Consider the following 22,661-nt stretch of genomic DNA (forward strand, 5'->3'; position numbering starts at 1 on the left):
CTTTTTGCTCTCAATTCTTATGTCACCTAAGTAGGGATGAGAGGGGTATTTATAGGTCCCAAATGGATTTGAACTTGGAGCCTAAAAGTATCTCATCCCTGGTTTTGGGGGTACAAGCAGTACCACCGCTTGTGCTGGGCAGTACCAACGCCTGCAGCACTGACACTAGGTGGTACCACCACCCAGCCTGGCAGTACTACCGCCTGACATAATCTTAGAGACTGTGTCTCGGTGATTGAGCCACTAGCGGTGTTTATCTTTCAATAAACTTTTAAGTGCTTTTCATGATTTATTCAATGAATGTAGAATAATGAGTAAAAAGTTTACTTGTTTGAAAAAGGAGCATGCCCTTTTAAATACTGAATTTGAAAAACTTAAGCATGATAGTCCTTTACTACCTCCATGCACTAAGTGTGAAAACTTAGAGGCACTTAAGAAGGAAAACTTGCTACTCAAAGAAACTCTAGAAAAGTTTAAGATTGGTAACAAGTCCTTGAACATGATCCTTTCCAATAAGGGTTGCGTTCATAGAAAAGGCGGAATTGGACTTGTGAGTAGCTCTCACCAAAATCCAACCATCTTTGTTAAAGGTCCTATCTTGCATGTATCACCCCCACCAAATATAACTTTTGTTATAAACTCAGACATATTGCTTATAAATATCCGTTTAAGATATATAGTTCACACAAATTGATTTGGGTTCCTAAAGGAACCATAAAGAACTTCATGCAAAATAATAAGTTGAGTAGATCGATTTTTGAGGTACCTAAGGTCAAATAGTTACCTAAAAATCACCCTTCTTTATAGAAATGTTTACCATCACAAGCTAGGAGCAAAAATAATATTTTGATAGTAGATGCTCAAGGCTTATTACCGTAGATCCAAAATACCCCATAAAGCTCTCTAGCCAAAATAATAAAGGAAATATCATTAGAATTAGAATTATTGGTTACAAAATGATTGAAGATGCTTCATATTCAATAAAATCATGCTTGATGACTTGATGATATAGTGATTATTTGAAATCTTATGTTATAAACATTTGATCTTGATTTCTCGATATTTGAAACTTGAGAATTCATATACGTGGGTTCCTCTTTTATGTTTTCTGGATTTCTCGACCTTTAAAAATCGAATCTTCTTTTTTTAGATCGTTTACTTTTATTTTTTCTCTTTGCAATTCACAAAACAAAAGATCTGATTCATGGATTATCAGCATGTTTGATCTAATCATTTCTATATGTATTCTTATGAAAGTCAAAACTTTGAAATGAGTTGATATGATATTTACGCAAATAAGCTTTTACACCACACTATGATTGTGATCTTTCTTTGTCTCAAATGAAAAGGAGGCAAGAGTACGTGCTTACTGTATCTCAAAACAGAGGTAATGATGCTAGAAAAAGAAAACAGCACCTTGAGAAAAAATAGTGCACCGGCGATGTCACCGCTGGACTGACGATAGCACCGCCCGCAACTCTACCCTATATAAACTTCTTTAGGGTCGGCAGTAGAACCTCCCCCAAGCTTTCCTACACTTCTTCCCCACACCTCTAAACCCTTCTCCATCTCTCATTCTCCTTGCTCTTCCTCTAGAAACTCAAGAAAACCCTCATCCCTTGCGAATATAAATATCAATCTCAACTTTTCAATAGATCACTACAAGGGTAATTCTCAAACACTTTTCTCTCAATTTTTAGATCTTGCTTCTTATAGTTTTCTCATTAATAATATGTATAGTTACATGGCATCTAGAAGATCCTCAAGGGATAAAGGAAAGAGGAGGGTAGATGAAACCTATGATTCCATACTCTTTGATTCAACTCAACATGCCCTTAAATTCCCAACCTTTGAATCTAGAAGTGTTCATAAGGGAAAATATATAGATTTAGAAAATTTTGGTAATTTAGAACAAATTTAATGGTTTGCTAACTTAGATGTCCTTCTAATCCTCCAAATAAGTGAACTCATTTATCCTAGACTTGTTCGGTTGTTTTACAACAACTAGCACGTGGATGAAAATGATAGGGTGTTCACTTATCTCTTAGGGCTTCACATAACCATCACGGATAGTGTAATTTGCAACCATATAGGAATTTCTGAGAAAAGAAGAGGTTGTTACTTTAGAGAGTTATAGGATGAAGAATCAGTTGGGGTTACATATTTTAAGGCATTAGGAACTACCTTTAGTAACCTAAATCTTTCCGTCGTTCCAAAAAATTGTAAACATTTGCTACCCTTAAGCACAAAATTGCTTCGTCACATTATAAGAAGTATCTTACTTCCAAATAACATCATCATGATGAAGCCAGTCAAATGGAATTAGGAACAATATATTGGATTATGATAGGACACGATAACTGTTTTGGATATCTGATAAAACAAAACATGATTGAACTCTCAACAAAAGATATGATGCTTCCATATGGTGGTTTAATCACTAGACTAATGCATGCACATAACATAGTTATTCCATCTGATGAAGAAACCTTAAAACTAGATCGATTCAATGTTATCAATGGAAACCTATTAAGAAGATTAAGGTGCATAGTAAGAAATGGAATTTGGATTAGATTACCTAGGAGGACTGAACCTCCCTCACCTGAACCAGAACCAGAAACACCTGTATATAGAGAAAGTCATTCTCCTCCTACTAGTCCCCTTGAGGTAGCACCTCCAACAGAGCAAGCAGCCTCCTCATATGTCGATCAAATAGTGACTCGACTGGATCGAATTGAACTATATTAAGATCAAATCTTAACCGAGATGCAGCAAATCCATCGGCAATTGAATACTTTGTTTAGGCATTTTGATTTACCACCACCTGAATAGGTTATATATTTTCTTCTACTGATAAGAGGAAGTAGGGAATTAAAAAGCATTATGATGAGTTGTACTCTTTGATACTTCTTACATTCCATGACGTACCTTTTGACGTCATGTGCTATTCAAAATTATGATGCGCTTCTTGAGGATGGTTTAATGCTTGCAACACTCTAAGAATTAGGCATGATAAATCTTTTGAATGCATAAATTCCTTAATACATTTTTTGAACTTCTCGGTTTTTCGTAACTTGAGTTTTCTTTTTAAATCGAGATTGCTTTTTCTTTCTCGGTATATTTACAAAAGAAAATATTCCAGTTTTGGGATTTACAACTCAATGTCTTATTTTCATGTGATGATCATGAGTCCTTCCTCCTTCTATTTGCAAAGGAAGAGCCATAATTCATGGATTTTTGGATTATTGACTTGATCTTTTATCAATTCCTATGAATCATTCTTCTTTCTATTTACAAGAAAAGACATTTGATTTATGAATTTTTATTCATGGATTTTTAATATATGATGATCACTTGCAAGAATAAGGATTTGATTTTATATAGACATCTTGATCCTTTTAATGAATCATTTCTCTTTGTTAAAATAGAAGCTTGATTTGATGAAACTCATTTATTGTTTTAGATTTGACTTGGTTCAAATCCTTTCATAAATTTGGTTCTTGATGGATTCCTCCCTTACTCCTCTTCCTCTTCTTCTCTTTTTTTTATGACAAAGGAAGAAAGAAACTTACAAATCTCAAGAAAAACCAAAAAGTTTTTGCACATCTCAAGTAAAAATGTTAGTTTATCCATTTTAAAAATCAAAAGTAGTTGTCATACAAAGTTTTGCTTACCTTCCTTATTGGCTTGGATAAATTAGTGTGGAACTTGCTTGATTTTTTAATACACTTGCATTGTTTAATGGTTCTCCTTTTTGTTGATGACAAAGGGGGAGAAATGTGACAAATTGATGACAAATTGACATTATGAATGTTAAAAATAATGTGTAAAATATATCTTATCGTAAATGCTTGAATGTTTTGCAAATGCTTGAAATATGATTAGAATCAAAAAATATATCGCAACACATCACAAATACTTGAAACATATCAAAATGTATTGCATATGTATCATATGTATCGTAAATACTTGAAATGTTTTATGAATGCTTGATAAATATCTATCATAAGGTATCATGCACTTAATTTCCTACTTACAATTGACATCATACCTCGGATTGATGAATTGTTATCTTTGAAATTTGAATCAAGCTAAATTTCATATTTGAAATTCGTATCATACTTGAAAATGATGATTGCCTATCATCATTCTATATTGGACTTAAAAATAGATGTCATACCTTGACATCATTTGTATTGTGATAAATACGTGATATCGTATTTTGAGATTGTAAATCATGATTGGTATCATGATGTACATGTCGATAAGTTTAAATGCATATAACTTATCAGTTTGATGCTTGAATTCAAAGGCCTTGAATTCAAGAGTGTCTTTTCTTAAGTATGGCATATAGATAGGGGGAGTTAAGGTTAACTCCATCATCAATTGATTATCAGCATCAAAAAGGGAGAGATTGTTGAATCTCAGATTTTGATGATGAAATCAATTGGTAAATTATTTGATCAAATCTATATGTTAAGAAAAGTATACCTGATTAACTACGATAGTAATTAAGGAATAAAGCAAACCGAAGTGCCGGAGTCAAGATCGAGATTTCGTTGAGAGTTCGAGAGTTTGTCGGAAGTCCAGAGGTTTGTGCTGGAATCAAATAATTTACCAATTGATTTCATCATCAGATTTTGATGATGAAATCAATTGGTAAATTATTTGATCAAATCTATATGTTAAGAAAAGTATACCTGATTAACTACGATAGTAATTAAGGAATAAAGCAAACCGAAGTGCCGGAGTCAAGATCGAGATTTCGTTGAGAGTTCGAGAGTTTGTCGGAAGTCCAGAGGTTTGTCGGAAATGCTACCAGAATTGACCGAGAAGAAGCTCATGGGAACTTGCCAAGAAGATCATTGTGAAGTCCAGGAGCTTGCCGAAAGTCGACTAGAAGATTACCGATAGAATGTCGAAAGTCCGTCAAAAGATCGTCGGAAGCTCGCTGGAAGAAACCTAGACTTACCGGGCTTGTTTTATTTAGTGTATGTCTTAAAAATCATAGTTAGCATATAATTAGGGTTAAGTTTGAGAGGTAATCCCATTAACCCTATTAAGGGCCAATTGGGCCCGTAATTGGATTGGTTTGGGTCGGATTCAAGGTCTAACCAAGTTGCTGGACCTTGTTTGGCAGTGGCACCGCTAGACTTGGGTAGTGGAACTGCCTAGGGAGCGGTCTCCCAAGTGGTCTAAGCAGTGGTACTACCCAGACTAAGTGGTGGTACCATCGGTAGTTATTACTATCAAGCGGTGGTACCATCTTATCAAGCGATGGTCTTGCCAAAGCTCAATATCCAAGACTCTATCAGGTAATAGTACCACCCAATGTCAGAGTGTTAAGCGATGATACCACCTAGTACGGGCGGTGGTACCGCTAGTACCCCGGAAACCCGGAATGAGACACTTTTTTGCTCTAATTTTGAAGCCATTATGGCATATAAATACCCCACCCTTTTCTGCATGAAAGGATAACAAAGTGAACTTCCAACGAACCTTCCGGTGAGCTTTCGAAAAACCCTTCGGCAAGCTCCCTACTCATTCTCGGCTAGTTCCGGCAGCATTCCCGACAAACCTTCGGACTGTCGTCGAACTCTCGAACTCACAACAAATCCTTCGCGCTTGACTCCGACACTTTGTTTCGCTTTATATCTTCATCGTTATCGTAGTTAATCCTGCACACACAAGCCAAAACTCTACTCCGATCTAGACAATTATTACAAAGCGAATTGACATTCTGTTGCCCGGCACGTCATTGGTTGGTGCTTCGTCCGATTCTTCGGCGCATCGTCCTCTCTTGCGGCTTGTTGTCCAATCGATGGTTGACCTCCGCAACCCCGATATCATTGGCGCAATTCTGCTCTTGGCCCGTGTAACACCCCTCATTTCCGAATGTTCGTATAAATTTCTGGTGATAACGTAAGCATCTATTTTAATTGACAAAAGAAATAGAGTATGAATCAGAGGTAACTTATTTGTAAGATTTGGGAGATCTGTTCAAAAAAAAAAGAGAAAAGAAAGAATCTGAGGACCTATATGTAAACCCTAAGGACCAAATCGTGAATATGATAAAAACAAGGACTAAACTGCAAAATGCACCAAATGACAAATTCCACCGCTTAAGCCTCTCTGCCTTCGTTCTTAAGGAAGCAGAGGAGGCAGCTCGTGGGTGATCAGGGAAAGAAAGAAAGAAAGAAGAAGAAGAAGAAGAAGAAGAAGAAGAGAAAGAAAATTGGGGCTTTTAGGGTTCTTGCTTTAATCTTGTCATTTCGGGTCAAAATTTCCAAAGGCAAGTGTTCTAACCCCATCCTACAGCAGTATTAGACTCTGTTTTTATGTTGATTCAAAATAAATTGGAAGATTTCTATTTAGAAACTGATATGTCTCTCCTTGGACATAAAACCATGGATTCTGAAAGTTTTTTTTTCGGTAAACTGACCCCTAAGCACTGTTTCAGCTATAAGTTTTAGTACAGAATGAGGATTCAGGCAGGAACTATTTTTGATTGAAACTAGACTCGTATATGTTTCTTTTGACACCGATTTTGTAGATTTTGGACACCGAATACTTACCCAAAAATTTGTTTCAAAAGAGCCTATAGACGCTGTAAAACAGAGTTCAAGATTTCTGACATTTCGATACTAAAACGCCTATAACTCCCTGTTGAAAATTCTGGTTTGTACCAAACTGATTTTATTTGAAACTAGACTTGAAATTCTCTCTTTTGACATATAGTTTGAAAATTTTGGAGTTCAATTGCCCACCCTATCGTCTGTTGAATCCGACCTTATAAATTCTGCAAAACAGTGATTGTGATTTTGACCTTGTGTTACCAAATCAGAGGTAACTCTGTGTTGGGAGCCCTGTTTCATATGAAATCTGTTCCATCCGAATATAGATTGATATATGGTTCGACCATAGCCTTCTTATGGGTATTGGAGCATAATTGTTATTCTGAAATATTTGTTTGATGTGCCATTGGAATTCTGTCCGAAATCGAGCTTTGGTCGATTTCGCGTATTCTGTTCCATTTCCTTTGGATACTTGAATTTGCCTAATCTTCTTATTGGAATTGAGCTGATTATGATTGTTTGGAATCCCTGTACACTCTTGCTTTCATTTCTTTCCTAAAATGAATACTTTTGTGAGAGATTTGTTCCTTGCATCACATTGCTTTTGAAAAGGCACATGTACGTTTGGTTGTTCCGCGTGTGCTTCCGTTATATGCTACTTATTGTTGAAACTGCCTTCTTGTACTCTGGTGTGTGGGATTGTCTGGACCTTTGCCAGAAATGGTAAAGGGTATGCGCTGATTTGCCCGCTTTGTGGGATATTCTGGTATGCGCTTATTTGCCCGCTTTGTGGGGTCCCGCTTTGTGGGATATTCTGGTATGCGCTTATTTGCCCGCTTTGTGGGGTCCCGCTTTGTGGGATATTGCTTAGAGCCTGCGATGCTCTGCCGGCCCCCTTTGACTTCACCTAGACGTGGGTGGATGGAGCTCCCAAACGTGGGAGACTTTTGTCAGGTGGTCATTCAGAAATGGATGAATCACATTCTGACTGAGATCCCACTACACCCTCTATATGTTTGATATGACATCCAGAGTTTTGGTGAGTTATTTCTGTTCGTGCTCTGGATAGTTATGATATGATTGCAACGTCAAGGACAACGTTTGAGCTTCTGTACGACATATGAGTTTGATATGCTCTGAAATGCTTCATTCACTGCTGATTTTGCTTCGTAATGTTCCATATGTCGTTGATGTGATTTGGAACATTTTATATGTCATTGATAAGCTCCGATATGTTTCCTTTGTTTCTGATATGCTCCAATTACTCTATGCCCCATCTGTCAGGAACCAAATATGTATGATTAAAAAGGACAATTATGATTCTGCTCCTAATGATATTATGTATACGAAATCGTATATTCTGCTTTTTGTTTGAAACTGCATCTCTTTGGAAATTGTACTATTTTGATATGGATATGTTAGTCACTTGCTGAGCTCTTTATGCTCACCCCATTTGTTGATAAATTTTTCAGGATAGCGTATCGCTTGCTTAAATGTTAAGAATGGGCTGAGGCAGTGGAAAGTTTAGAAGACGTTGGGCAGAACTTTTGTTAGCATATATGTAGTTGTGTATAAGCTACGTTGCATCTAATGAAATGTGACTATGAATCTAAACCTGTGGATTTTGTGTAAGTTAAAGGATCCCTCATGTATAGGGTTTTGGAATGTTAAATTAAATTCGTGTAATGATATGAACTTATGGTAAATCGATGATTGTGGTGACTGCATAGATTTCCCCACTTGTGGATTTATATTGTGGTTTTTATTTTGATGAGTTGAGTTCAGATTGTATAAATTATCGAGTGATGTGTGCTATGTTTATGAATTGCACAGGGTTATGAATTGATAGATTATAGAAGTGAAATTTTTGATCTGAATGTTTTCTTAGTGACCTCAAATGTGTGTTTGGATCCTGGGTTAGTTGTGGCGAAAAAAAAAAAAAAATTTAAATATCATGGATATTTTTAGGGGCGTGACAGAGGTGGTATCAGAGCATGATTTGAGAATCACTAAGAATATTATCTTTATTTGAGGTTTATTGACTACCATTTAGAGATTGATCAAAGAAAATGTTCTTTTGATGTTTTAGGAAGCGAGGATGACGAGATCATCTGGTTCTCCTGTTGCATCTACTGCTGATCAATTGAGTGGTATTATGCGGACTTTGGAGACTATGGCACAAGTGATGCAACAACAACAACAACCTGTCCAACAAGGAAATAATGATGGGACAGAGACATCAAACCAGACGGGGTTGGGAATTGGACAGTTTAAGAAGCTTAGTCCTCCCAGTTTCAGTGGTGAGTCTGATCCAATGGTGGCGGAACGATGGATGATGCAGATAGAGAAAATATTTGATGCCTTAAATTACTCTGATGAACGAAAGGTTTTTCTTGCCACCTTTATGCTGGAGGGAGAAGCTGAACACTGGTAGAGAATGATTAAGAGGATGTCTGAAATCAAACATGAGCCAATGACATGGAAGTTATTCCAAGAAAAGTTTAACGATAAATATTTTTCAGAATGTATGAGAGAGCAAAAAGAATTGGAGTTCTTGAATCTTATCCAGGGAAGTATGACGGTTACAAAGTATGAATCTAAATTTACTGAGCTCTCCAGGTTTGCCACACATATGACTGATGATGAATCTAGAAAGGCAAGAAGGTTTGAAAGGGGATTACGGCCGGCAATAAGAAGCCGAATGTCAGCTTTAAAATTACAAACATATGCTGATACGGTAGAACGAGCTTTGAAAATTGACAGAGACATGGAGGAAATTCAAGAAATCATTGGCAAGAACCAAAGGGACAAATTTACTAGCAAAAGCAGGAGAGTAAATGAATACGAATATAGTAACAAGAGGTTTAAGACATCTGGATTTGAGAAAAGGAAACCATGGGGGAGGACTCAGTTATGTGAAAAATGCGGGTTAAATCATGAGACAAGTCGGTGTTTTCGGGTGACTGGAGCATGTTTCAATTGTGGAAAGCTAGGTCATCAAATAAAAGATTGCCCACTGAACAGGAAAAGAGAGCCATTGTCTCCTAGACCCTCAGCCCATGCTAGAGTATACGCTATCACTGAACAAGATTCTAGAGCTTCTAAATCAGTGGTGGAAGGTATTCTTCATGTTTCTAAAAGAAATGCAAAAGTTTTGTTTGATCCCGGCTCCAACTTATCGTTTGTTTCAAAATACTTTGCTTGTCACTTGGATATTCTACCTAAACCCCTAGATTATATGTTATATGTAACAACTGCTGTTGGAGATTCATTGGCAACAAAATTGGTCTACCCATCTTGTTTGATCTCTATTGGAGACCACGAACTCCTTGCTGATTTGATTCTCCTAGAGATCCAGGGTTTTGATATTATACTTGGCATGGATTGGTTATCTTCTCATCACGCCAGTATTGATTGTTACAAGAAAATAATTACTTTCTGCATACCAGATCAGCCTATATTTTTCTTTGAGGGCATTAAGCATGATTTGCCTCCTTGCTTGATATCAGCACTTCAAGCTTATCGTCTTATGCAGAAAGGTTGTTTTTGTTATATGGTGTGTGTAAAGGAGCATTCAAACCAGGAAACCCACCTAGATGAAATTTCAGTGGTCAAAGAATTCCCTGATGTATTCCCAGATGACTTGCCTGGTTTACCTCTAGATAGAGAGGGTGAATTTGCTATTGATCTGGTCTCCAGTACAACCCCAATATCTAAGCCTCCCTACAGAATGGCACCACTCGAGCTAGAGGAATTAAAGAAGCAAATACAAGAATTATTAGATAAGGGTTTCATACGACCCAGTGTGTCCCCATGGGGTGCTCCGGTACTATTAGTGAAGAAGAAGGATGGAACATTGAGGCTTTGTATTGATTATAGACAGTTGAATCAGGTGACCATCAAAAAACAAATATCCCATACCTAGAATTGATGATTTGTTTGATCAACTGCAGGGTGCACAAGTATTCTCTAAGATTGACCTGAGGTCAGGTTACTATCAGCTAAAGATCAAGTAGGAGGATATTTCAAAAACAGCTTTCAGAACTCGATATGGTCATTATGAATTCTTGGTGATGCCGTTTGGTTTGACAAATGCCCCTGCAGCTTTTATGGAACTAATGAATAGGATATTTCAACCGCTCTTGGATATCTGTGTAATTATATTTATTGATGACATATTGGTGTATTCAAAGAGTAACTAGGAGCATGAGGAACACTTGAGTGATGTGTTGTCCATACTAAGAGAAAAGAATATGTATGCGAAGTTCAGCAAATGTGAATTTTGGTTGAATGAAGTTGCTTTCTTAGGCCATGTGATTTCAGGGAAGGGTATATCTGTTGATCCAAGGAAAATAGAAGCTGTAGTTGAATGGGAAGTACCAACAAATGTAACAGAGGTTAGAAGTTTCTTGGGCATGGCAGGTTATTACAGGAGATTTGTGGAGGGATTTTCTCGAATTGCTCAACCTCTCACCAAACTTACTAAGAAGAATATGAAATTTGTATGGGGCGATGATTGTGAGCAAAGCTTTCAAGAGTTAAAAAGAAGATTGACTAGTGCCCCTATTCTCACTATTCCAAGTGGTAGTGAGGGATTTGTAGTTTATACTGATGCTTCAAGAAAGGGCTTGGGATGTGTTTTGATGCAGGAAGGGAGAGTAATTGCTTATGCTTCTAGGCAACTTAAGGGTTATGAATTGAATTATCCAACTCATGATTTGGAATTAGCAGCAATCATTTTTGCTCTAAAGATTTGGAGACATTATTTGTATGGTCGACAGTTTGAAATCTTTACTGATCACAAGAGTCTAAAATATATTTTCACTCAGAAAGAGCTAAACATGAGGCAGCGAAGATGGATAGAACTTCTGAAGGATTACGATTGTGCCATCCGTTATCACCCGGGCAAGGCCAATGTGGTAGCTGATGCACTTAGTAGGAAATCTACAAGTTTTTTGGCTAGTCTGGTCGTGAAGCAATGGAAGTTATTAGAAGAAAATTCTGATTTGAAAGCTTTGAGGAAAGAGCAAGACTCGATGATATTGATGGCCTCCATTCAAGTGCAATCTGATCTTATTCAACAAATTAAGAAAGGACAATTACGAGATCCATATTTAATCTACTTGAGGAATGAAGTAGAAAAAGAATTGAAGCCACAATTTCAAGCTTCAAAGGATGGCCTATTGAGATTTGGGGAGAGAGTATGTGTACCAAATGAACCGGATATCAAGAATCAAATCCTAAAGGAGAGTCATACTTCGAAGTACACCATACATCCTGGGAGCACTAAGATGTATAGAGATCTTCAAAGTCATTATTGGTGGGAAGGTATGAAGAAGGAAATTGCAATGTATATTTCAAAATGTTTGACTTGTCAGCAAATCAAAGTAGAACACCAAAGACCTGGAGGGTTGCTGCAACCTTTAGTTATACCTGAATGGAAATGGGAATGTATTACTATGGATTTTGTTTCAGGACTACCCAGAACCTCGAGGAAGCATGATGCTATTTGGGTTATCATTGATAGGTTAACAAAATCTGCACATTTCCTTCCGATTAATATGACTTATTCGCTTGATAGACTTGCAGATTTATATGTTAATGAAATAGTAAGACTTCATGGTATTCCAAAGGAGATCATCTCTGATAGAGACTCCAGATTTCTCTCTAGATTCTGGAGAAGATTACAGGAATCTATGGGCACTAAAGTTAAGTTTAGCACTGCATATCATCCTCAGACCGATGGTCAGTCAGAAAGAACAATTCAAACACTTGAGGATTTGCTTAGAGCCTATGTTATGGATTGGAAAGGTGAATGGGATAAGAATATTTCACTTGTTGAGTTCACGTATAACAATAGTTATCATTCAAGTATTCAGATGGCTCCTTATGAAGCTTTATATGGGCGAAAGTGCATAACACCTATATGTTGGGAGGAAGTTGGGGATAGAAAGTTGTTAGCATCGGACCAGGTACAAGAAACTACCGAGAAAATTCAAGTTATAAGGAAAAGGTTAAAAGCTGCTCAAAGTCGTCAAAAGAGTTATGCCGATAATAGGAGACGAGATATTGAGTTTGAAATCGGAGATTTTGTATTCTTAAAAGTCTCCCCTTCCAAAGGCATTATAAGGTTTGGGAAGAAAGGAAAGTTAAGCCCAAGATTTATTGGACCTTTTGAGGTTCTTGAGAGGGTTGGTTCTGTCGCTTACAGGATTGCCTTACCACCAGCATTGAGCCATGTCCATGATATATTTCATGTCTCGATGATTAGAAAGTATATGTATGACCCTTCTCACATCATTAAGTATGAGCTGGTGGAGTTCGATAAAGATTTATCCTATGTGGAAGAGCCTATTCAGATTATTGATAAGAAAGAAAAAGTCCTAAGGAATCGGGTCATCCCACTGGTTCAAGTAAATTGGAGACATCATTCTGGAGAAGAGACAACTTGGGAGCTAGAAGAGGAAATGAAAAAGGTGTATCCTCGTCTTTTCATCGAATAGAGGTACGATAAATTTAGATGACTAAATTTTTCTTTTAAGGGGGGGAGAGTGTAACACCCCTCATTTCCGAATGTTCGTATAAATTTCTGGTGATAACGTAAGCATCTATTTTAATTGACAAAAGAAATAGAGTATGAATCAGAGGTAACTTATTTGTAAGATTTGGGAGATCTGTTCAAAAAAAAAAGAGAAAAGAAAGAATCTGAGGACCTATATGTAAACCCTAAGGACCAAATCGTGAATATGATAAAAACAAGGACTAAACTGCAAAATGCACCAAATGACAAATTTCACCGCTTAAGCCTCTCTGCCTTCGTTCTTAAGGAAGCAGAGGAGGCAGCTCGTGGGTGATCAGGGAAAGAAAGAAAGAAAGAAGAAGAAGAAGAAGAAGAAGAAGAAGAAGAAGAAGAAGAAGAAGAAGAAGAAGAAGAGAAAGAAAATTGGGGCTTTTAGGGTTCTTGCTTTAATCTTGTCATTTCGGGTCAAAATTTCCAAAGGCAAGTGTTCTAACCCCATCCTACAGCAGTATTAGACTCTGTTTTTATGTTGATTCAAAATAAATTGGAAGATTTCTATTTAGAAACTGATATGTCTCTCCTTGGACATAAAACCATGGATTCTGAAAGTTTTTTTTTCGGTAAACTGACCCCTAAGCACTGTTTCAGCTATAAGTTTTAGTACAGAATGAGGATTCAGGCAGGAACTATTTTTTTTTGAAACTAGACTCGTATATATTTCTTTTGACACCAATTTTGTAGATTTTGGACACCGAATACTTACCCAAAAATTTGTTTCAAAAGAGCCTATAGACGCTGTAAAACAGAGTTCAAGATTTCTGACATTTCGATACTAAAACGCCTATAACTCCCTGTTGAAAATTCTGGTTTGTACCAAACTGATTTTATTTGAAACTAGACTTGAAATTCTCTCTTTTGACATATAGTTTGAAAATTGTGGAGTTCAATTGCCCACCCTATCGTCTGTTGAATCCGACCTTATAAATTCTGCAAAACAGTGATTGTGATTTTGACCTTGTGTTACCAAATCAGAGGTAACTCTGTGTTGGGAGCCCTGTTTCATATGAAATCTGTTCCATCCGAATATAGATTGATATATGGTTCGACCATAGCCTTCTTATGGGTATTGGAGCATAATTGTTATTCTGAAATATTTGTTTGATGTGCCATTGGAATTCTGTCCGAAATCGAGCTTTGGTCGATTTCGCGTATTCTGTTCCATTTCCTTTGGATACTTGAATTCGCCTAATCTTCTTATTGGAATTGAGCTGATTATGATTGTTTGGAATCCCTGTACACTCTTGCTTTCATTTCTTTCCTAAAATGAATACTTTTGTGAGAGATTTGTTCCTTGCATCACATTGCTTTTGAAAAGGCACATGTACGTTTGGTTGTTCCGCGTGTGCTTCCGTTATATGCTACTTATTGTTGAAACTGCCTTCTTGTACTCTGGTGTGTGGGATTGTCTGGACCTTTGCCAGAAATGGTAAAGGGTATGCGCTGATTTGCCCGCTTTGTGGGGTCCCGCTTTGTGGGATATTCTGGTATGCGCTTATTTGCCCGCTTTGTGGGGTCCCGCTTTGTGGGATATTCTGGTATGCGCTTATTTGCCCGCTTTGTGGGGTCCCGCTTTGTGGGATATTGCTTAGAGCCTGCGATGCTCTGCCGGCCCCCTTTGACTTCACCTAGACGTGGGTGGATGGAGCTCCCAGACGTGGGAGACTTTTGTCAGGTGGTCATTCAGAAATGGATGAATCACATTCTGACTGAGATCCCACTACACCCTCTATATGTTTGATATGACATCCAGAGTTTTTGTGAGTTATTTCTGTTCGTGCTCTGGATAGTTATGATATGATTGCAACGTCAAGGACGACGTTTGAGCTTCTGTACGACATATGAGTTTGATATGCTCTGAAATGCTTCATTCACTGCTGATTTTGCTTCATAATGTTCCATATGTCGTTGATGTGATTTGGAACATTTTATATGCCATTGATAAGCTCCGATATGTTTCCTTTGTTTCTGATATGCTCCAATTACTCTATGCCCCATCTGTCAGGAACCAAATATGTATGATTAAGAAGGACAATTATGATTCTGCTCCTAATGATATTATGTATACGAAATCGTATATTCTGCTTTGTGTTTGAAACTGCATCTCTTTGGAAATTGTACTATTTTGATATGGATATGTTAGTCACTTGCTGAGCTCTTTATGCTCACCCCATTTGTTGATAAATTTTTCAGGATAGCGTATCGCTTGCTTAAATGTTAAGAATGGGCTGAGGCAGTGGAAAGTTTAGAAGACGTTGGGCAGAACTTTTGTTAGCATATATGTAGTTGTGTATAAGCTACGTTGCATCTAATGAAATGTGACTATGAATCTAAACTTGTGGATTTTGTGTAAGTTAAAGGATCCCTCATGTATAGGGTTTTGGAATGTTAAATTAAATTCGTGTAATGATATGAACTTATGGTAAATCGATGATTGTGATGACTGCATAGATTTCCCCACTTGTGGATTTATATTGTGGTTTTTATTTTGATGAGTTGAGTTCAGATTGTATAAATTATCGAGTGATGTGTGCTATGTTTATGAATTGCACAGGGTTATGAATTGATAGATTATAGAAGTGAAATTTTTGATCTGAATGTTTTCTTAGTGACCTCAAATGTGTGTTTGGATCCTGGGTTAGTTGTGGCGAAAAAAAAAAAAAAAATTTAAATATCATGGATATTTTTAGGGGCGTGACAGCCCGATGCCCGACGTCCGAAGCCTTCTGCCGTCCAACATCCTGACGTGATCTCCTCCGGCGCAATGTCAATTCCTCCTGCATCAACTGTCTAATCCTGATCGAGTAGACCTGCATCACTCAAAATGCTTTTAAACATCTAAACACAATCAATTAGTTTCATCATCAAAATTCGAGATTCAACAATCTCCCCCTTTTTTATGATGACAACTAATTGATGACTAACGGAGTTAATCTTAACTCCCCGGAGTTTAACTAAACTCCCCCTATCAATATTCCATTAATAGAACACTTGGATTATCCCAAATCCAAGTATCATTCATCACATGTTATGAAAAATATTTAAATCATCATGCAAATATATATAAAATATTCAATTCAATGCATGAAGTCATCAATATACTTCTCCCCCTATGTCATCAACAAAAAGGAGAAGTAGCTCTAGCTATTTTAAAAGATATGCAAGTTTTTGCAACATAAAGCTAGATTTTCATCACAACATATAAGCACAAAAGCATAGTAAGATTCTTAAGTTCAATCATGGCAATTCAACACTTGCTTCTTGTGCAAGATTGCACTTTGCTTTTCTTTGCATGTTCTCACTAGCAAAAGCTTTCTCCCCTTTGTTTTTGTCGAAAAGAAGGGAAGAGTACAAGCTAGCCAACATTTGCCTTGAGCTAGCAATCTTTCTCCCCCTATGTCATTGCCGAAAAGAATGAGAGGAACCAATGATTTAGACTTTTACATAAATTATGAATTTGCATTAATCAATATTTCAATCATCACATGATACATATAAGACAAAATTACAAAGAAATCATGTTCTGAAAGACATCAATTGTTAAACATGATATGATAATAGTCTCAAAAATTTCAATTTGCAATACATGTGATACATTGCAATACTAAAAAATTTAATGCGATGCTTTTAAGGATATCAACCTATTTTTTATATAAAGCATAGCAAGAGCAATTATATTGCAAGTTTTCTAAGTTTTGCATTTTTTGCTTCTTTCGAGATAGCAATTCTTTGCTTCTCTATAAGCTAGCAAATTTTACGATATGCAAGTTTTACTACATACAAGCTAGCAAATTTAAAGGTGTGCAAGTTGGCATATTTGCTTTTCTTTGCAATGTGTATGATAGTATTTCTTTGTAATGTTCAAGATAGCAAATTGTACATCATGCTAGCTAGCATATTAAAGATGTTCAAGAAAGTAAGCTCTTTCTTCTCTTTTGAGAAGTGTCATTTTTGCTTCCTTAGCAAAATACCAAACTAGCAAGGGACCATGTTTTACATGAGGCAAGCAAACAATTTGGCAAGTGTTACATTTGTATCTTTTCTTTAGATGTGCAAGAAAGTAAGCAAGTTTTTACATTTTCTTGACTTGTGCAAGGTAGTTAATTTATCTTTGAGATTACCCTTTACATCAATTCAAGATAGCACATTAGCAACTCTTTCTGTCCCTTTGTCATTGGCAAAAAGAAAGGAAGATTCAAGTCATGAATATCAAAATAATAATTTTATCATGAATATTTCATCATTGTGTGCATCATTATTGCATGCATAATACCAAATCATCATATATATTTTCAAAACATATAAACTCATCATTATATACATGATTCCAAATCATCATTCATATCATTTCAATCATTGTTTCAATCATCACTATAACTCATCGTGCACAAAATGTAAAATCATCTAACATGATACAAACATTTATTTTCAAAATATTTATCACTATTTTCATGTATGATAATAAAGTATTCATGATACACATTATATGCATATATCATCACAATAAAAAGCAATTGCATGCATAATTTCAAAATATAAATGTTTCAAATCATGATGGTATTAACTTGTCAAATTTCATCTGACCATTCATGATCATAACTTTTCATTTGTATGCATCAAAATAATATCAAGAGTATTTCATGCATAATTTTATATCACCACATAAGGAATATCAAGAAGAAAGTAATTGGGTGATGCGATAAACATTTCATGAATACAAGGAATTGTATAAAAATCATATCATGAAAGATTAGAACATATGAATACCAAAAGGCATGATTTCTTTTTTAAAAACCTACTCATAAATAATCAAAAGAAAATCTTAGGAGATCGATTAATGAAAAAATCTTGATTCATAATAAATCTTAATTTGTAAATATCACGGAATCAAGATCATAATTTTGAATAAAACTCATTCAAATTCAAATCGTCCAAACCATCAAAATCTCAACATTTCTTTCGAGAGATTCAAAATGGCATAAATAATTTTATTGGTCTCTTAGGTAGAAATCAATAAGATAGAGAAAAAGAAAATTTTTAATAAAAAATTCTTTCCTCCTTTTGTTTCAACTTATTGATTGATTCCATACATGCATGTCCTTTTTTTTTTTTTTTAATCCATGCATCATCGTTTAAAACGGAAAGATCAAAAATCATAAAAAAAAAAGTGCAACACATAATTCAAAAAAAAGTATTTTAACTCATTACTTCAAGTCAAACATGATTTCATTTAATCAAAATTGAATAACTTCAAGACCAATAAATCATCATGTATAACAATCATCAAGTATGATACAAACTTTTCAAAACGTTTATCATGATAAGGCATATAAGCCAAAGAAACTATTAAATATAAAGCATATCCATCAATGATGATTTCATCGGGCATAAGGCATTTTCAAACAAAATCATTTTGTTATTTGTTGTAGTCATACATTTTTCTTTTTAGGTGAATCTATCTTTTCATGCTTAAATTTTTTAATTTTTCAAAGATGCTAAAAAGAAAAACATGATATAATTTTTGAAAAAACAATTTATTTCTTATTCCTACTATCTAAATTAAGCACTCATGAAAAACTTCAAGTAATTTCAAAATTATTCAAGAGAGTTGAGTTACTTACCTTGTAGTCGAAGCCCGTTAAAGCCCAATTCGCCGTTTCACCTTTGGAAGTTCTTAATTCATCCTTGGGTGCCTTCCTTTTCTTTGGCCTCTTCTTCCATTCAAGTTCATTGTTTATTTTAGATTTTTGTTTAATGAACTTATTAAGAGTTAGTGTTCGAAGTTCAAGTTCATCATTGTCCTCATCACTTGAGTCATCGCTCAAGTGGTATTCATTTGTCTGGAGTTCCAAATCCTTCCTATTCTTTGGAAGGTGGTTCAAGTGTTCATTGTGTTCATCATGTGCATTGCGCACCATTTCATATGTCATCAATGAGCCGATAAGTTCTTCAAGTGGAAAAATATTTAAATCTTTTGTTTCTTATATTGCCGTTACTTTTGATTCCCAAGCTTTAGAAAGTGATCGTAAAACTTTACAAACAAGTTCAAAATTCGAGAAACATTTTCCAAGAGCTTGTAAACAATTGACAACATCCGTAAAACGAGTGTACATGTCAACAATGGTTTCGCTCGGCTTCATTCGAAAAAGCTCGAAATCATGCATTAAAATGTTGATTTTCGAATCTTTAACTCTAGAAGTGCCTTCGTGTGTGATTTCAAAAGTGTGCCATATGTCGAAAGTCGTTTCGCCCAAAGAAACCCGATTGAACTCATTTTTGTCCAAAGCGTAAAATAAGGCATTCATAGCCTCTACGTTTAAAGAAAACATCTTCTTCTCCAAATCATTCCAATAGTTCATTGGAAGAGAAGACATTTCAAATCCATTTTCGACTATGTGCCATAAATTCAAATCCAAAGAAAGTAAGAAAACTCTCATTCGAGTTTTCCAATAAGTATAGTCCGTCCCATTGAAAAAGGGAGGACAAATAAGAGAATGACCCTCTTGAAAGCCGTAAAGAGTCATTTCTATTTGGGTGTTAAACCAAAGTAGAAAAATGTGGCTCTGATACCAATTGTTAGGATCAGAGTAGCACTAAGAGGGGGGGGGGTGAATTAGTGCAGCGGTAAAGTACGATAAACTTTTGACGATTTAAACACTTTCGGAAACTTCGTATGATAAAAACAATGTTTCGTTTGAAACTGTTTCGATTGCATTTTAACTTGAAGGGATATGTAAGAAGGAGACAAAGAAGTAGAGCATCAAAGTGAAGATGGTTTGCAGTATTATAAATGACAATAAGATAAATGCAAACCGATTTATAGTGGTTCGGTCATGCGACCTACATCCAGTTACGAAGCCTTCTTCGATGAGGCTCCCAACTTCCACTAGCAAATCACTTTGAAGGGGAAGGACAAATACCCCTCTTACAACCTTTTACAAGTGGTTCACTCTCTTACAAATTTTCAAAGAGAAAGAAGGAGGTGAACACTCAAGCAATTGAAAATAAAAACTTGCTAAAGACTTTGCTAAGACTTTTATCTCAATCTCTTGCTTCTCAAAGGTTGTGTTCTCTGTTGAGAATTGAGGGGTATTTATAGGCCCCAAGAGGATTCAAATTTGGGCTCCAAATTTTGAATTCTCTTGGGTTCTCGAGGCTGGCGGTGCCACCGCTTGTCAGTGTCGGACACTAACAGTGTACTAGCGGTGCCACCGCCCGGTCCGGCGATGCCATTGCCGGACCTCTCGGGTGCTGGGCAGTGCCATCGCTCAGTCCAGCGGTGCCACCGCTTGGTTCTTGGGTTCTAGGCGGTGCCACCGCCTACACTATTTCAGCTCACTGGTTGGGCTCCAAACTTGGCCCAAACCAGTCCGAACTCGGGCCCAATTGGCTCCTACTTGAGTTATAGGATTAACACCTAATCCTAACCCTAATTAACATGCTAATTATGAATTTAAAGACATTTTCTAAGCTATTACAAAGTCTACAAGTTAAGACTTTTTCCGACGAACTTCCGACGGTCTTCCGACGAACTTTCAGAAACCATTCTACAAACTCCCGGCAAGCTCCTAGACTTCACGATTTGATCTTGGCGAGTTCCAATGAGCTTCTTCGGCAAGCTCCGATCTTTCTCGGCGAGCTCCACGAACTTCCAACGAACCTTCCGGCGAGCTTCCGAAAAACCCTTCGGCTTTCCAGCAGCATTCCCGACGAACCTTCAGACTTTCGTCGAACTCTCGAACTCACAACAAATCCTTCGCGCTTGACTCCGACACTTTGTTTCGCTTTATATCTTCATCATTATCATAGTTAATCCTGCACACACAAGCCAAAACTCTACTCCGATCTAGACAATTATTACAAAGCGAATTGACATTCTATTGCCCGGCACGTCATTGGTTGGCGCTTTATCTGATTCTTCGGCTCATCGTCCTCTCTTGCGGTTTGTTGCCCAATCGGCGGTTGACCTCCGCAACCCCGATATCATTGCCGCAATTTCGCTCTTGGCCCGATGCCCGACGTCCGAAGCCTTCTGCCGTCCAATATCCTAACGTGATCTCCTCCGACGCAATGTCAATTCCTCCTGCGTCAACTGTCTAATCCTGATCGAGTAGACCTGCATCACTCAAAATGCTTTTAAACATCTAAACACAATCAATTAGTTTCATCATCAAAATCCAAGATTCAACATCTAAAACATAAGATTTCAAATAATCATTACATCATCATCAATCATAACTTCATTGAATATAAAGCATCTTCAATTAAAATCATTTTGTAATCGATAGTTCTAATTCTATTGATCTTTCTTTTATTGTTTTGGTTAGAGAGCTTTATGAGGTATTTTGGATCTCCAGTCATAAGTCTTGAGCATCCAATATTATTTTTTCTCCTATCTTATGATTATAGACACATCTACAAGAAAGGGGGTTTTCTTTCAGGTATCCACTTTATCTTAAGTTTCTTATGAATAGATCTACATAACTTATCATTTTGACTTGAGTCATTTAGGGTTCCTCTAGGGACCCAAATTAACTAATGTAGACTATACCTCTTAAATGGACATTTATAAGAAACATGTCCAAGTTTATAACAAAAGTTGTATTTCATAGGGCTTGATAAATGCAAGGTGGGGCATTTAACAAAGGTGGTTAGATTTTGGTGAGAGCTACTCACAAATCCGATTCTGCCTTTTCTATAAACGTAGCCCTTATTGGCAAGGTTCATGTTCAAGGACTTGCTACCAACCTTAAATTTTTCTAGAGTTTATTTGAGTAGCAAGTTTTCCTTCTCAAGTGCCTCTAAGTGTTTACACTTAGTTCATAGAGGCAATGAAGGACTATCATGCTTAAGTTTTTCAAATTTAGTATTTAAATGGGCATCCTCCTTTTTCAAACAAATAAACTTTTTGCTCATTATTATACATTCATCGAACAAATCATGAAAAGAACTTAAAAGCTCATTGAAAGATAAATTTGCATATAATGAACTACTTACCTCATCTTTGATAGCCATTAGTGCATAGTTGATGATTTCCTTGTTGCTTTATTCTTCGTCTGTGGAATCGCTTGAGTCATTCCACGTTGCTTTGAGTGTCTTCTTCTTCTTTGATTTTTTCTTCTTCACTTGGAAATAGTCATTTTTGAAATGTTTTAGCTGTGTTCTTTCTTGGGTTCAATTTTATTTTTAGTGTTATTTTTATATTTATTTCTTTTTATGAATTTTTTGAACTTTCTTGTCAAGGGTGCCAAGTCATCATCATATTCCTCATCACTTGAATTTTCTTTCAAGTGGTCTTCATGAGTTCTTAGTGTCATATTCTTCCTATTCTTTAGAAGGTTGCTCTCAAGCTCTTCATTAGCATTGCAAGTCATTTCGTAGGTTATCAAAGTCCCAATAAGTTCTTTGAGCGGAAAGTTATTTAAGTCCTTGGCATCTTGAATTGTCGTTACTTTAGGATCCCAACTCTTTGGAAGGGATCTTAATATTTTGTTAACAAGTTTGAAATT

This window comes from Musa acuminata, chromosome BXJ1-9 (assembly GCF_036884655.1).
Source record: "Musa acuminata AAA Group cultivar baxijiao chromosome BXJ1-9, Cavendish_Baxijiao_AAA, whole genome shotgun sequence".
Lineage (NCBI taxonomy): Eukaryota > Viridiplantae > Streptophyta > Magnoliopsida > Zingiberales > Musaceae > Musa > Musa acuminata.